This window comes from Pteronotus mesoamericanus, unplaced genomic scaffold (genome assembly GCF_021234165.1).
Source record: "Pteronotus mesoamericanus isolate MK-2021 breed Mesoamerican mustached bat unplaced genomic scaffold, CSHL_Meso_final contig_164, whole genome shotgun sequence".
Lineage (NCBI taxonomy): Eukaryota > Metazoa > Chordata > Mammalia > Chiroptera > Mormoopidae > Pteronotus > Pteronotus mesoamericanus.
In genome coordinates, this window is record NW_026555065.1 from 28,019,100 (window position 1) to 28,036,476 (window position 17,377).

The window sequence follows — 17,377 nt, forward strand, 5'->3', positions numbered from 1 at the left end:
AAGAGGTAAAAAGGAACACAGAACCAATAACACAAATAGAAACAATTCAAAAACACAGTAAATTTAAGCCAAATATATCAATACACATTAAATATAAATGAACTACATGCTTCAATTAAAGACAAAGATTGTTGGAAGATAACATAGCGAAATCCAAGTAAATCTTATTTTCAAGACATACTAGGTCTGTCCAGAAAGTATCCATCCATGCACTATGAAAAATAGAGACATTTACTGAAGATACAAGATACAAGAAACACTGTACATAGGACAATGATACTTCAGTCCCCTTCAAAGTAAGCACCTTGGGATTTCACACAATTCTCTCAATCACCATCAACTGCCCCATTGTATTTTCCTGAATCTCACCGATGGTCTGAAATCTCTTCTCTTTCAAAGGTGATTTTAGTTTTGGGAAAAGCCAGAAGTTGCAGGGCACAAAATCTGGGCTGTAGTGGGGGCTGAATCACCTGGGTGATTTGATGTTTTGCCAGAATATCTGCAGGAGATGTAATGCATAAGCAGGAGCATTGTTGTGATGAAGCTGCCCACCAGTTACCCACAGCTATGGCTTTCTGAATCATCTGAATAGTTTCTGCAGAGGAATGTTCAAGCGTAAAGCAAAAGTGGATGCAGATTCACTGCTCTACTCACTCAATCATTTTGAATGCAACAGCCACACAGTACACATGCTCACTGAATGGCGTCTACCACACCAGTCCGTGGTGACTATTACAGTGAAGTGGTCATGTTCATATATGTGCATTCTAGTCTACTCTCCTTGGCTGCCAGATTATATTGATGTTGTGCAAACCATTCTCATGATACTAACAATGTTATATTAACAATAGTTTCCAGACAGACCCTGTCATGTATCTAAAATCTAAGAATGCAAAATGTCTCCAAAATAAAAGAACAAAGAACTAAAGTGAGTGTAACCACATTAATATCTTATGAAAAAGATTTTAAGGCAAAAAGCTGTACTAGACGTAAAGAGGTACACTACAATAATGAGGTATAATTCACAGGAAAGCTATAACAATTATAGATGTGTATGTACTTAGCATAGCCTCAGACATACAAAGTAAAAATTGACAGAACTAAAGAAATAGACAATCATTATGAGTTTTCATAATACATGAAATGCAGAGACAAAATTAGCAATTATATAGAAATATTTAACAATATGATCAAAAAGAAACATAAATGAAATATATAAAGCATCATGGCCATCATATCAGAATACATATTCTTTGCAATATGAAAATTTCCCCAGCTAACCATATCTTGGTCCATAATACAATTTTAACAAATTTCAGAAGAATTAAATCATATAGAATATGTGTTCTGGTATTAATGCAAACAATGTACAAATCCGTAAAAAGAAAAGAAAATGAGAACCAAAAGAAAAATCCCTATATGCTTGAAAAGTAAGCAATATACTTATAAATTACTCATAGATCAAAATAAAAATAAAAATAAAAATTAGAAAACATTTTGAAGTAAATGATAATGAAACTATGATCTATCAAAACTTATGGAATGCTGATAAAACTACTTGGAAATGGAATTTATAGCTTTAAATACATATATTTGAAAAGATGAAAAAACTGAAACTCAATGATGTAAGCATCCATCTTTTAAAATTAGAAAAGGAAAAGAAATTTAATCCAAAGAGAATAGATGAAAGTACATAAAGAAAAAAGAAGAAATTATAAATTAAATAAGTACAGAATAAAGAACATAAAATCAAATCTGTTTTTTACTGTATTTTATTCCATTACCATTCATCCCCCTTTTCTCTTTTTCACCCCTACCCAGTCCCTCTCCCCTGCAGTCACCACACTGTTGTCCACGTCCATGAGGCCTTTATGGTTTTTGTTTGATCCCTCCTCCCCTAAACCCCCCAGAGCTGTCAGCCTGCTCTGTATGTTTTAAAAGATTAATAAAATAAACCCCTATATAACTGATAAAATCAAGAGAATGCTAGGCATAAATAACCGTATCAATATCAAAAATGGACTCCACAGATGCTACACAAGTAACAATGCTACGCCAATATATTTGAATATTTAGATTACATAGAATAATATCTAGATAAATTATCTTAACAAAACTGACATATTTTTAAAATTTGAATAGATTACTTGTTAATCACAACAACTACTTATAAGAGGATAAAAAAATCACATAGTAGGTATCTGGAATATATGACTCAAAAAAAGGGTTTCTTTATACAATATAAAAAAATTAAAAGTTTGACAAATTAATAAAGGTGAGATAGTCACTCACAAAAGATAGACCAATAAATATATAAAAGAGTATTTAACTTCATCAATAATAAGGGAAAAGGACATCAAAACCACAATGGGGCATCAAAAGATTATGAAAAAAAATGATTGGTGAAGAAGTAGAGAAATGAAGACTCTACAAATTTCCCAGGAAAAAATACAAATTGGTATATCCACTTTGAAAAACAGGTGGACATTACCTTTTGAAGATGAGCATATATAACCTTCTCATCAATTCCTCTCATAGCTATTTACCAAACAATGTACATGCTCATGCATACCAGGTTATTTTTGGCAGTGTTATTTAAAATAGTTCCAAACTGAAAATACCTGAACACCCATCCATGCACTGAAATACTATTTGGTGCCTAAAACAACATAATGACTCTCACAAAGAAGTTAGACACATACACACATGAATACTGCATGATTCTGTCTATATAAATTTAAAAGGCAGGTAGAACTAAACATCAAGTTTAGGTGGTAAAACTTTAAAGAAAGGCAAGATGGTGGTTACTGTGGATGGGAAGGAAGACGGGGCAGTGATTGAAAAGAGGTTTCTAGAAGGTTGCAATCGATATGTCCTGACTTGGGCCACTTGGACATTTCTTTTGTGGTAAGTCATTGAACTATACATCTTTGATACACACACACACACACACACACACACACAAGCACAAGTGCACACACACATATATACCTATATATACATATATATACAGTCTGGAAAAATTCCAACTATTGGTAATATAAAAAGAATGGTTTGCGTGACATTGATGTAGTCTGGCAGCCAAGGAGAGTGGACTGGAATGTGGACGTTTGAACAATGACAACTTCACTGTGCTAGTCAGTAGGGGCAGCAGATGCCATTGAGTGAGTACATGTACTCTGTGGCTGTTGCATTCAAAATGACTGAGCAAGTAGAGCAATGAATCTGCATCCAATTTTGCGTTAAGCTTGAACATTCTTCTGTGGAAACTACTTGGATGATTCAGAAGGTGACAGCTAGGGGCAACTGGTGACTGGCAACTTCATCATGACAATGTGCCCTCTCATACATCACGTCTCCTGAGGATTTTTTTTGATGAAACATCAAATCACCCAGATGATTCAGCAGCCCCACAGCCCAGATTTGGTGCCCTGTGACTTCTGGCTTTTCCCCAAACTAAAATCACCTTTGAAAGGGAAGAGATTTCAGACTGTTAATAAGATTCAGGAAAATATTAAGGAGCAGCTGACAGTGATTGGCAGAACTGGGTGAGGTCCCAAGGTGCCTACCTTGAAGGGAATTGAGGTATCATTGTCCTATGTACAGTGTTTCTTGTATCTTATATCTTCGATAAACGTTTCTATTTTTCATATTATATGGCTGGATACCTTCTGGACAGACCTCATAGATATCCTCATGCAAGGGTATGTTTATTGATTCAAGGGAGAGAGAGAGAGAAAGACATTGATACGTTGCCTCCCAAATGCACCCTGGCCAGGGATGAACCCACAACCTAGGCATGTGCCCTGACTGGGAATCAAACCCACATCCTTTCGGTGTACAGGATGATGCTCCAGCCAACTGAGCTACTGGGCCAGGGCTATATATGCTATATTTTTAATAACAGACTTAAAATATTTTTAAAGTAAAAGAATAAAATTAATTTTTGCCAATTAGTAATGTTAATGCTGTATAGTTTTTTTTATATATTTGCATAACCAGATTGCATTTATAGATAATTTCAGAATATTACAATATTGGGCAGCTAACAAACAACTGGTGATTGACATTTCTTTAGAAAATTCCAATAAGCACAGATTCATTTTGTTTTGGCCTGTTCTCTGCTAGACATGGAATACAGTGTTTGGGTTAATACAAAACTCAAAATAATAGAGTTATTATTTATATCATGGATGAATTAGATATTTTTAAAGTGTTAGAATCCATTTTTAAAAATTATTTCATACAAAAAATACTGGGCATAATTAAACTGTTAGTGTTACAATAAGCAAAAATTCACCTTGTTTAAGGTCCTTTAGGATCATCTTAATATACATTAATGGTCATTGTACTATTGATGTACGGGCCAGGTAAACATACATTTTAGTTGATAGAATTTGAGATAAGAGCATTTCTAGTAATTGTCTCAAAGGACAATTGTGGTGTTTTCTTACCTGCAAAACTGAAGCTTCATTTAGACAATGCAAAAAAGCACACTTCACAATGAATCTCAGTAACAAAAGAATTGCCTTTCTCCTCACCTCTTTCCTCTGACATTACAATAATCCACTGGAAACTAATTTGTGAAACCATATTAGTGTATGAACAAATGCATGCACACATGTGTACACACATGGAGAATGGTTTGAGGTTTACATTTATACACATTTTTCAAGGTTACACCTGTTTTTTATCTCTTCCAAAGACTTTTCAAGATTTCTTTTTAGAGTGCATGGAAACCATACACAGAAAGATAAGGAATACTCTAGTATATATAATATATTATAGGTATTATGGTGCTAGGAACTCAAAGATTATGCTACTGTGTCTTCAAGACATTGCAGTCCTAATATTAAAGAGCCAAAAAATGTAAATTACACTAGGTATGAAACAGTCTATTATAATAAGCTTTGGCTACTAGTTTTCCACAAACTCTAAAATCTATCTTCTAAGATTTCTAATTTCTGTGCATAGTTGAAATGTAAAGTCTTATGTTTTTCCTTTCACTTGATTTCAAAAGCAAGGGCTTTAAAAATTCATACAGTTTAATCTTTATTTAGCATAAAATTGTGGAACTGTCCACTCTCCAGCATCAGCGTAGAGCCTTCCCGACACACACGCACAACATCATGAGGGGAATAAAATAATCTACTCCCATCCTAATTTACCACATTTTTATTACCACAGCTAAAGTTTACCCAGGACTTTTTGCTGTCTTGTAAAATGTCAGTGACAGCAAAAACTAAGTAAAATGGTTCAAAGGCAGGGAGGACTGACTCATAAAGAGGCCTGCCTCAGAGAACAATAGCAAATGGTATCCTTCTAAATTCAGAGATGAAGAAAAAGTTTGAGCTAAATCCAGATGATTTAAATTTTTCTCACAGAGAGAAAAGTGAATTTCCTCTACCTGTTCTGTTCTATTCCTATAATTAATTTGACATGATTCTAATTTAAATACAATAGAAACAAAGAGAGGAAGTTACGCTTGGTGTCCTTTACATTTATGTCTTCAAGGTTGTTTGGAAATCTTGTAGGCAGTTTTCCTTTCTCCAAATGTTCTCTTCCGCTGTTTCTTTAACTGGAAGAGTTTGTTTTTATATTTTTTTCATTTTATATACTGTGCATTTCCAAAGTATGTATGGTTCTGGGCACAGTATTTGCTTTTCTTTGAGATATGAATCGCTTTTGGTCATTTACCTTCTTTGAAATTCATTTCTAGTAGCTGCAGAGCTGCTGCTCTGAGTGTTAATAGGCTTCTAACATAGCTGTCATTTCAAGTAATAGGTGCCAAGCTTTCAGCAGCTTATTAACACATTATAACAGCAACCCCTATACTAAACAAACAAATTGCACAGAGGAGGACACAAGCAAAATTAGGGTGTATAAATATATACAGTCTAGTGTATACATACATATAGTATATACTTAGGACTCATCAACATGTTTGGTTCCATACATGATTAGCCCAGAATTGGCACTTTGTTTTTTATGAATATTCACAGGGAGAAAGAGTGGATCAGATTTGTATTTGGTCCCAAATGTGAGACGAATACAAACTGGTATAATTACTGAAAGATTTCCATCCTCTCAGCCCAGTGACGCTCTCAGACCGAAAAATTGCAGACTTGCGGTATTTCACATCATGGAACTGTGTTAACGTGATCTTTCAGCGCCACTTCATGGGGGATGCTGCAGAGGAAGAAAAAGTGGAAATAAGCAAAGAAATACACCAACTGGCAAAACTACTGAGAAAGGAAAAGATGCAAATATGAAATGTGCTTCAAAGAGTCAAAATTTGCATTTGGATATGAACACTGGACCAACTCTCTACAAACACAAATATATTCTTCCAGATGCAAGGGCAGACATATGTACAGATAAATGTGAGAATGTATATTCACGCATGCTTATATAAATATGTATAAATATACACATACACACATATACATACATATGTATGTATATAGAGATATACTATCCTTTACAAGTGTTTATGTATTTAATGGTTGCAGAAATTTTCTTAGCAGCTTTCTTGAAGACATATTTCAATAAAGGTTATAAATTATACATTGTAGTAAAGGCTGACCTTTTTGGGGTATAAAAACATCCCAAAGCAGTTTATAATCATGTAAAATATTGGGAGGTTATATATATGATAAATTAAAATTTTAAATAGCTGTACAAATTTTTTAAATTACTAAAATTTGTAGTATTAAGGAGGAAAACTTGATGGCCCTCTAGCTGTCTTGCAGGATGTAATATGTGCTATTCATTTTCACTAATAATAACAGGTGGCATTATTAATTGTTAAATAAGTACCGGTGCTGAGCTAGTAACTTTAGAAATTGCACATATTACTCCCAAAGGTTTCTCCTCTCTCCAGACAACTTTTAAATCTGGGGAAGTAAGAGAAATTCAAAACAAACAAACAAACAAACAAACAAAGTCACATTTAGTAATGAATTTAAGTTAATTAAATAACAATTGAGTTTTCCAATACAAACAATTCTATCTCAATACTATTTTTGTTGGACTAGATGTAATTTGACATTGTAGTTAGAAGGCAAATAATTTTGAGCCTTGTAATGAAAAATAATAATTGATTTCAAGAAACTCTGTTACAGAAAATGTCCAGATCATGAAACTGAAACCCAGGAATGACTGTAAGAATCTTAACATTTATTTACCCTATGGCATGGTTCATAGAAATAATTAATGACATTTAGCAAAGCACTTTTTCTTCTTAAGATGGATATAATAATATGTAGGTAACAAAGTCTCAAATTTTGAGATCTATTCTAAACTTCTTCCAACATTAGCTTCCATCATACCCCTGGCTAGCAAGGAGTTTATAATGCATTCCTTTTCTTTTCTGAACTTGAAGTTGTTTATACCTAAAGAGCCTTTGAAAACTAAAGCATTCCTTTTATTGGATACTCTGGAAGCCCTTTAGTGAATTCTACTCTGCACTACTTCACTCATTTCTAGATGGCTAACTTCACACATGCTATTCACAGCATTATGTAATAAGCACCTATGCCACGTATAGAACCTTGTGCATAAGAACTGTTTCATAAATGTTGAATTAATGAATGAATTAATGAATAAAGACTGGATCTCCTCTATATATTCTAATCAATTTTAGCTCTCACTGCTTAGTCAAATTCAATTTCATTTTCCCATAAAGATTTCCTTCTAGTTCAAACAATGATTTATACCTTAAGTTAGAGCCAGAAAAAGGAGTGTCCCTCTCTAAGAACTTCTCCTGTTTCTTTGCTTGAGTAAAGTGATGCCTACAAAAAATTAAATATGCAGCAGGGTCAGGGCCAAGGGTCCTTTTTGTATGATTTTAGTAAAAACATTTTTTTTTCATAGAAAACTATCTGCAATTGGTTCCCAAGAGTTTGGTCAAATCACCTCAGAATTTGGTTTCCAATGACAGTTATGTGATATATGTGTGAAAATAATGGGCAGTGATTTCAGATTATGAATGTTATTTTGGTTGGCATTCCCAGCAACTACCATGATTTTAAGAGGGGAGAGCAAAAGTTAAAAAAAAAAGTCGGGGGAGGTAAGTAAGTAAATAAATAAATAGATTAAGAAAGAAAAAGGGAAGAAAACAAAAAAAAACAAAAAATTATAACTATATTTTTTTACAGAAACTCCTCAAACCAGTTGGAAAGGCAGAATGCCACATGACTAATAAAATATGAACTTTCAGTTCCCAATCAAACTATGAGGTGAAGTTGCTCTACGTATTTTTAATAATGTCCCCTATAAATATCCACATGCTTGGACTTGAAGATTATAAAACAATAATAAAGGCGTGTAGCAAACCCTGTTTTCCACCACAACATTGTTTGTGCTATTTTAATAAGTTGAATAAACTTGGAAGACTAAGAAAATGTCACTTTTCCAACTCTGCTAGGAAGAAAACTGACAACTGTGACATAGTCATTGAAATGCAGAAATTTGTTAAAACGCTCCTAACAATTTCTTCCTGACTTTTATTCAAAGGCTAAAGTATGACATTGAGAGAGAGAAAGAATTAGGCTAATGTTGATTAACATATTGCAGGAGGAAAGGTTATCATGATGTTCAGTTTCAAAGTCAGAATGCTAGGGAGTTCGCGCCTTCACGGAATCTCTCATTCTGGGAGGGAGCGGGAGTTTGAAAAGAGTGCAGAAAAACATAGCCTTTAAAATAATAAACAGCTTTCCCAAGTCTTGCCATATCACAAAAAACACCCATTTGCCACACATGCATACAACTCCCAGGGGCTCATAAATTAATTTTGTGACAAAAGATTGTACCCTGAGTGATAAAGGTCCAGTACTACGATTACCTTTATGGATAATTGGGGCCATAAAATAGTTCCAAAGCACCTTTTATTTGTCATTTGTTGACAATTCAACCAACTCTCCTGTCTGCCTTCCTCCATATTCAACGGGTCCCTATCGAAGTATGCAACACACTCGTTTGTATGGGAAGAATGTCTTTATATTGTTATGCTGTTGCATATCCTTTACTTCCTTATGTTGTTCATCAGTCTACCTCCTGCTCTTTTTTTCTATGACACCTCTGAGCTGGTACCCATAGCAACACCCCTGAGAAGAAGGTGAGAGTGAAGATGCTGCAGTCATCCCCAGCACACAGTACTGACAATGCCAGTCATTAATGCAGCAGCTTCTGCCTGCTCAGATCTCCCTCGCTCCTCTCTGGTCTTGTTTCCCTGCAGAAGCAGCCACAGAGCTCACTCACAGAGATCCAGAGACTTGCTGTTAATGATTTGTCACTTGTTTAGAACACTTCAGGATGGCAGCTCTGTATAATCTGCCCTCAATGGCACTGCCAGGTTGCATTAGGAAACAATTACCTAGTTTAAGACTAGTAGAGTAGGCGCCAGGATTTCCAATTAAACTCGCTTGTTTCTAAACGAGCCTGGGTGCCCCTATATTTGAGGAAAGAAAGAGGCACCACCATCAGAGATAGTTCTACTCACTCCTGCTTCTAGATTAATAAACTGAGAGCAACAGAAAATAAAGAATAATTTTATGCAAATTCAAACATTACCATTTATTGGATTCTCACCGTTTGTTAAGATCTAGGTAAAATGAAACTATGAACACACTTGCCTAAATGCTTTTATGATAGAGAACAAAATAAAGCTAAATGTAGCTTTATTATTTTAGTCACTTCACCATTCTGTGAGTGTGACTGTGTACGTACATATGTGTGCGTGCAAGCACATGAATTGGAAAAAAAAAACTTTGAAGATGTTTCCTTCTCTTACGTTCTTAATAAATGCTAAAATCTATTCATCTTTTTCAAAATTAAAAGTATCTTTTACTATAAAAAACACCAATTATTGAATGTTTAATATGTAACATAAATTTGTATAAATTGATTAATTTAAAATGTTATTACATTGAACAGATCTTGACTTAAATATACCCTATGGATTTTAAATCACTGTATTTATTGAGACAGAATAAGGTTGTTTGCATAGCTAGGAAAGGTCAGAATGTTATTGAACTTCAACTCCAAAGAATAAGTCCAGAGATTCCATCCAATAGCTCTCATAATATCTAATAATAATAATAATAATAGTTAGGAATCTCATTTAAAAATCAAAAAAAAGATAATAGAGATATTTAATCAAAGGTATGTGTATGCAAATATCACATACATGTATATTCTTATTCTGGCCCCTCCAAAAAGAGGAAGAAAACTAACCATTTATCAGTAGCAGTGTGAAAGGAGAAGATTTATCATTTTAAATTTTTCATTGCAGATGGTTTTCATTTTAAAAGGCAGGGAAGCAATTTTTTTGAAATCATTTTTTTTCCTTAATGCAATTGAACCAGACGTCTCTCGTAAATCTTGTTGCTTTAGTAGACAATACTCAATTCTCTAAACTTTATATGCAATAGCCAGTTTTTTTTTTTAATATGCCTGTCTCCCAGGCATAAAAATGAAAGCAACCTGAAAGGTGGCATCATATTCAAAGTATTGCAGCAGGGCCACCCTCTTTCCCTTAGCTCGCAGTTCATTGAAGATATTCATCTTTGTGCCCACAAAAATGATGAGTTTTAATGAGTTAGTAAGGGGTTTCTTTCTTTGCTTCTTCTTTTTTCTAAATAGGAAGAAAATAAATGAGCTTGTCAGTCAGTATATCTTTGGAGTCAAATAGTAAAAAGTACCCAGTGAGTCACTGAGTTCATCGAGGCAGGGATTCAAAACGAAAAGCGAGCCATGGGGGAAAAGGAGGGAGGGATGCTGCCTTTGTAATTAAAACAAAACAAAACGAAAATGAATCCTTTAATACTGGATTTGAATTTCCTGCAGGATGTCACCTCCTTTAAGGAAGAATGATACTACATTTCTGGGACAGCACTGCATATGCCCATTGAGCAAATGACCTGGTGGTACTGTGATGATTGGATTCATCGTGATTCATAAAGTATATCTGTTGTCAGTGTTTGAGGCTGCAGTGCGCCTAAAATCAAAACCCTCATTAAAATACTATCAATTGAAAAAATGCCATCCTTCCCTCATCGTTATCATCTTTACATAAAAACTTTAGTCTGAGATATATACATACACAGTCTAATGAGAGATTCCTTTCCATTTGCCCCAACTTAAAAATGTTGCTTTTGTCAGATTCTGAGGTCAAAGCTCTTGTGACCATTTAGGTACCAACCTTTAAAGATATGAGGGATTAAGTAAAATACAGTCACTAGCTGGCCTGTGTTTTGTAAGCTCCAAGTAGGCAGACCCAAAGGTGAATTCTACATAAGATTTTATTAAATCAATATTTATCTTTGCAAATATTTCAAAAAGATGCAGCCAAAAATCAATAAAGATTCACAGGAAGTCTTTCCTTATAGAATCAACCAGGGTGACAAATGGTGGTTAAGCTCTCCTGGATGAGAAGTGACAGAAAGGACAGTGGACCCACAGTCCCCTGATATGTAGTTCAAGGCTCTTAGTGGTACAGTCTGTGGCTTCATACAGAAATGAATGAATATTGAAGATATTAGAAATAGAGAGAATGATCTTTTATCAACTAAAGAACCTCTTAAAAGAATTGTTTTTAAGTTGATTCCAAAGGGCATCTGTCGTGACCTTTGTTTACTATAGCATAACATACCTCTCCTTCTTCCATCTCAGTCCCTTTTACACTTACATGGTTTTCTGTTATTAAAATATGAAAGTTACTGGGAAAAATAAATCCACTTTAAGATCTTTATATCCCTATAGCTCAAAATTATAATGTTTACTTGAAAGAAACATTTTTAAATATCTGTAAGATATGCCAAAAGTGATAAGCTGAGATATAAAAAATTTTAAATATAATGCTAAAAGATGTAAACAGGAAAATGAAATCACCCATAATCTCATTATTAAAAGAGAGTATACACCCTGTGTGATACATATTTATTTTTCTGAATCAAATCACACTAGCTGTAGAAACCAACCCCTGGGGTTTGATAAAAATCCAGTTTAAGTCACCTTTCATTTCCCCTCCTTTAGAATCTTTCCCAGAATGTGGAATTTACACAGTCCAGAAAACTTTAGGAGAGGAAGCTCTGTCCTTCAGTCAGTTGTAATCTCCATCGCAATAATCGTCGTCAACTCAAAGGGATGTTCCTGGTGTCTCTTCTGATACAAAGACCTGCTGCTGTAGCTCAACACCAGCTTAAATATTCTTTAAAGCGTAAGTTTTATATTTGTATAAAGTTCCATCCTGTCATTGTGCTGTGACTTCTTCAACCATTCCATGTTGTTTGACATTTGGATTCTTTCAAGACTACTTATTATTAACAATAACTCTACAGAACACTTCATTTATACATCTTTGGCCATGCTATTTCATAAGGATATATTCTTAGCAGTAAGATTCCTATATAGGGGAATACAGAAAGTTTTAAGGATCTTTATACAAACTTCAAAATTATTTTTCAAAAATAATGTTAACATATTAATAATTTTGTCCTTTTGATGAGGGAACTCATGAGTTGGAAAATTTTTCATTTTAAGTTATAGCTAATAAGCTGCATAATTAATGCATGTAGAAAGCTATTGTTCTAGAAACTGGGATGGCTGGACCCACCCTGACTCTAGGAGAGCCACAAGCAATTTGAGCTTTATGCTCCAAGAAGACTGCAGGTAATCAAGATGGTATCTGAGCCATTGTGCTCCAGAGAGAGATGTCCCTCACCCAGGATGCAGATAAAGAATCACCAGTCAACAGATGAAAATGTGATAGATCCATGAACCCTTTTTTTTTTTTGCTTGATCTCTCCACCCTCAAACACCCCCTCTGCCAAGTTGTCATTCCACTCTCCATCTATGAGTCTGTCTCTATTTTGCTTGTTAGTTTGGTTTGTTCATTAGATTCCACATATGAGTGAAATCATATGGCATTTGCCTTTCTCTGACTGGCTTATTTCACTTAGAATAATGTTCTTCAGGTCCATTCATGCTGTAACAAAGGGTAAAATTTTCTTCTCTTTTATGGCCAAGTGTAATTGCATTGTATAAATGTACCACTGTTTTTTAATCCACTTATCTACTGATGGACACTTGGGCTGCTTCCAAATCTTAGCTATTGTAAATAATGCTGCAATGAACAAAGGGGAGCTTATATTCTTTTGAATTATTGTTTTGGGTTTCTTCAGAAAAATTCCTAGAGATGGAATTGCTGGGTCATAAGGCAGTTCCATTTTTAATTTTTTGAGGTAACTCCATGGTGCTATCCACAGATGTTGCAACAATCTGCATTTGTACTAACAGTTTGGTAATTGTGGGGGATAGGAGTATGGGTGGAGGTAGAAGATGGTATAAGGGGGATAAATTGTAATGAAAAAAATACAGTAAAAAATAAATTATTAAAGATACCCAAAAAGAGAAATCATCTCTCTTTTCTTATAGAATATATATGTTTTTTAATATTAAAAAAAATTGCTAGGAAAATTGCTGGACAGTAACTTTTATCTGATTAACATTTTCCCTGAATCTCAAACCCCTTGCCCCTCACCTACACTTTTCTCCTTATAAGAATTATTGGTTTGAGATGATATGTAAGACATTCTTCTAGGGTACATAACCTGCCATCATTTCAGATCACCAGACATCTGAATAAAGTGCCCATAAAGATTCAATCCTTATCTCTATTTATTGGTTCAGGTAGTAACAGGCAGCACAAATGCTGACTTTTCAATTTCACTTTCAAAATATTTGTTACAAATTTCATTACTGTCTACCTTTCTAGTTTCTTGAAACATATAGAAATTTTAAGTTTTTATATAGTTAAATCTATGCATATTTTTTGTAGTTTATTCCTTTGTTTTATGTTAGGAATTCCTTCTGTATCCCAAGATCTAATATCATTTTATATTTTAACTTTATTTATTTAACACTTTAATCATACTAAAATTTATTTGTTACAGAGCATGAACTTAAGATTTTTTTATTCAAAATAGCTAAATCAATTCTCCCGTTATTACTTTTTTCCCCAGTAATTTATGATACTATCTTGCAATATGATATGACCCAAATAGACATTGTCACCAGGACTTGGGAGAGATGCTTGAGGAACTGACCTCTGGGGCAAAAACTTAAGCGAGCATCAAGAAAACCTCAATAAATAAGATAAATAGCATTTTGCTCAATTATTTTTAAAAATCAAAACTAATTCAAAAATAATTATGAACAATATATCAAAATTTTATAAAGATATAATCAAGTTATAAAGCTTTCTGGGATTATTCTTTACAATAAAATCTAAAAAGGTAACACGATTACTGGTAGTCTCTCTAATATACCCAGGGATTCTTGTGGAGCCTTACATTCTATGAGTGCTCGCCTCTCATAACAGACTCTTGCTCAATTGTCAAAGATTTCTAGCCTTCTCATCACCGTTCTAAATGGCTTCATTCTTAACATAAACACAGTGACTTCATCTTTATTTCTCAAGGCACTGCTAACCCAAGACTGTTAGGCAAAAAAAAAAAAAAAAAAAATAGTTGGGATATAATTGAGGGAGAATATAACATGGAAGGAGAAACACCCTAAGATTCATTATACAATATCATTGTGTCTAAAATTCCACAGTAGTAAAACTAGAAAAGTCAGCATTCAGGCTTTCTGTCACTACCAGAACCAATAAGTAGAGGCAAGGATTAAATCATTATGGGTATTTTCTTCTGAAGGCCAGCAATCTGAGAAGAGAACAGGTTATGTACCCTAAAAAAAAAATCTTATCTCAAACCAACCTTTTTTATTAGGAAAAGAAAAGTGTAGGTAAGGGGTTTGGAACCAAGGAAAAATTTGATCAGATAAAAGCTATAGTCAGACAATTTCCCTAGCATCTTTTCATCTGTTGACCAGTGATTCTTTATCTGCATCCTGAGAGATGGACGTCTCTCCCTGGCGCACAATGGCTCAGATGCCATCTTGATTACTTGCAGTCCTCCTGGGGCACAAAGCTCAAATTGCTTGTGGCTCTCCTGGAGTCAGGGTGGGTCCAGCCATCCCCGTTTCTAGAACAATAGCTTTCTACATGCTTTAATTGCTCAGCTTATTAACTATAACTAAAATTTTCCGACTCTTGAATTTCCCCACCAAGAGCACCTTCCAGTCACTGTCACAATAATTTCTCTTTATATTGTCCAGATGCCTAGTTCCTTCTCCCTACTGAATTTTCTTATCTGTCACATGCTTTTCCTGAGCTCAGCATTTGTCAGCCTTCCTTCCCCACTTTTTTCAGTTTAAGTTATCATAGAACTAAAAACCTTATTTCTTTGCTATGCAAAGTATTGGGTTGGCCAAAAAGTTGGCTATTTTTTCTGTAAGATATCTCTAGTAGTGCCACTGTGCAGCCTGGGCTTCAGCGGCTTGTTGCCTTTCTACATGACCCAGTGATTTGTGTTGAAGGAAATAGGTATTTATTAACAGCATTTCAACTTGGAGACGGGGGAGCTAAAGGCATTCCTGCTCTGAGCCTTTCTTTCCCATGAGACCCAGAACTTCTCTTGCTCCTCAAACAACTACAAGCCAAAACTATTCCCAGAAGTTTCCCTTCTCCTTATCTGTCCTTAAGCTGGTCATGCAGACAGATCTCCATCCTCTCTGGCATAAACACTTGTGGGTTTCAGAGTTGCCATCCTCCCACAGCAGTTCTGTCCTTTAGGATCTGGGTTGTGCTGCTCCCAGTCTCCACATAGTGGTCCAGGAACCATGTACTATGCATAGTGTCCCAGAATCTGGAGCCCAGGGAGGCCCTTGCCCCAGTGTGGGATCCTGCCTCCTGGAGTGGGCTCAAATCCTCTGCAGGGTCTAAGCCCCTGGTAGGCCTGGCACCTGTTCTACCCATGAGTGCTCCTGTCCATCTTGCAGCAGGACCAGAAGCCCAGAGCATCCAAATGCCAAAAGCCCAGAGAGAGTTTGCACCAAGCTCCAAAGCAAGAGAGTGATTTCTCTGTACCAAGCACCTGTACCGAGAAAGAGAAAGAGAAAGAGAGAGAGAGAGAGGGAGAGAGGGAGAGAGAGAGAGAGAGAGAGCCTTTCTTCCCCTTAATTTAAAAAGCCCTCCTGAAGCCCCACATGTGCAGGAAGCAAGTGTGAGTGTCCAGCTTTTCCTATGGTGCATCAGTGTTCACCATTATTGTCAGCTTCCCACTGTCTTTCAGCTGCCATCTTTAGTCAGGGCAAATGTTTCCCAGCAACACACAGGTACACCAGCATCTTTTTGTCCAGGGTGGGGCATCTGGTCCCCCAGCTCATGCAGGGGTTGTATGAGCTTCCCCACCCCTGGCTGTGTCAGGGCTTTGTCCAGAGTGACTGTACTGACACAGTTTGCTTAGCCACATCATCTTTGTTTACAGTTTGCTCCAAGCAACAGCCTCCTTCCAGTGTCCCTCCCTGGGAAGGCAGGGCTGCCAATAATTTGTTATGCAAATGTACCCTAAACACTGTGCTTCCTGCTCCTTGGGTTCCTCTCTGCCTTGGAAAAGGTGGGGTATTTTTAATCTGCTGCCTTCTCAGCCTACCCCACCCCTAACACCATTCCCCAGCCTCTCCTTGCAGGATTGGGAGGCAGTTTCCACTGGACCCCGGGTCTCCCCTATTTTCCAGGGACCTCTGGTCCGACTGACCCTTTTACAGTAGCACTTAATTGTCTTTAACTTCATTCAAAAAAATTTTGTTAGAGTGTATTGTGATAGCTGTTATATCAGCATGCATTTAAAAAAATGTATCACAATTGGTGAACTTTTGTGTAGCCATTTTAATATTGAAGATGAAAGAAAATCACAACATTTTCAACATATTTTGCATTATTACTTCAAAAAACATAAAAATGTAACTGAAACGGGAAAAAAAGATTTGTGCAGTGTATAGAGAAGGTTGTAGGATTGATCGAATGCATCAAAAGTGGTTTGCAAAGTTTCATGATGGAGATTTCTCATTGGACCATGCCTCGCAGTCAGGTAGACCAGATGAAGTAGATAGCGATCAAATCGAGACATTCACTGAGAATAGTCAGCATTCTACCCCATGGGAGATAGCCAACATACTCAAATATCCAAATCAATAGTTATTAGTGAAAATGAAAAATGTGTCTTTTATTTTATGGAAAAAGCCAACTGAACTTTTGGCCAACCCAATAAAAACCCAGAATACTGTCTTTTTTTTTTTTTAAATCAGATACTGCGAATTCTTACTTCATCTAAATCCCATTACCTCTACCACTTGAGAGGTTGCTGGCCTGACTTCCAACTGCCAACACCTGCATTCACTGCCTAAGGCATTATCTGGCTACAGAAGTGTTTGGTCAATGGAAGCAGCAAATTGGAATTGCCCAGAGATTAAT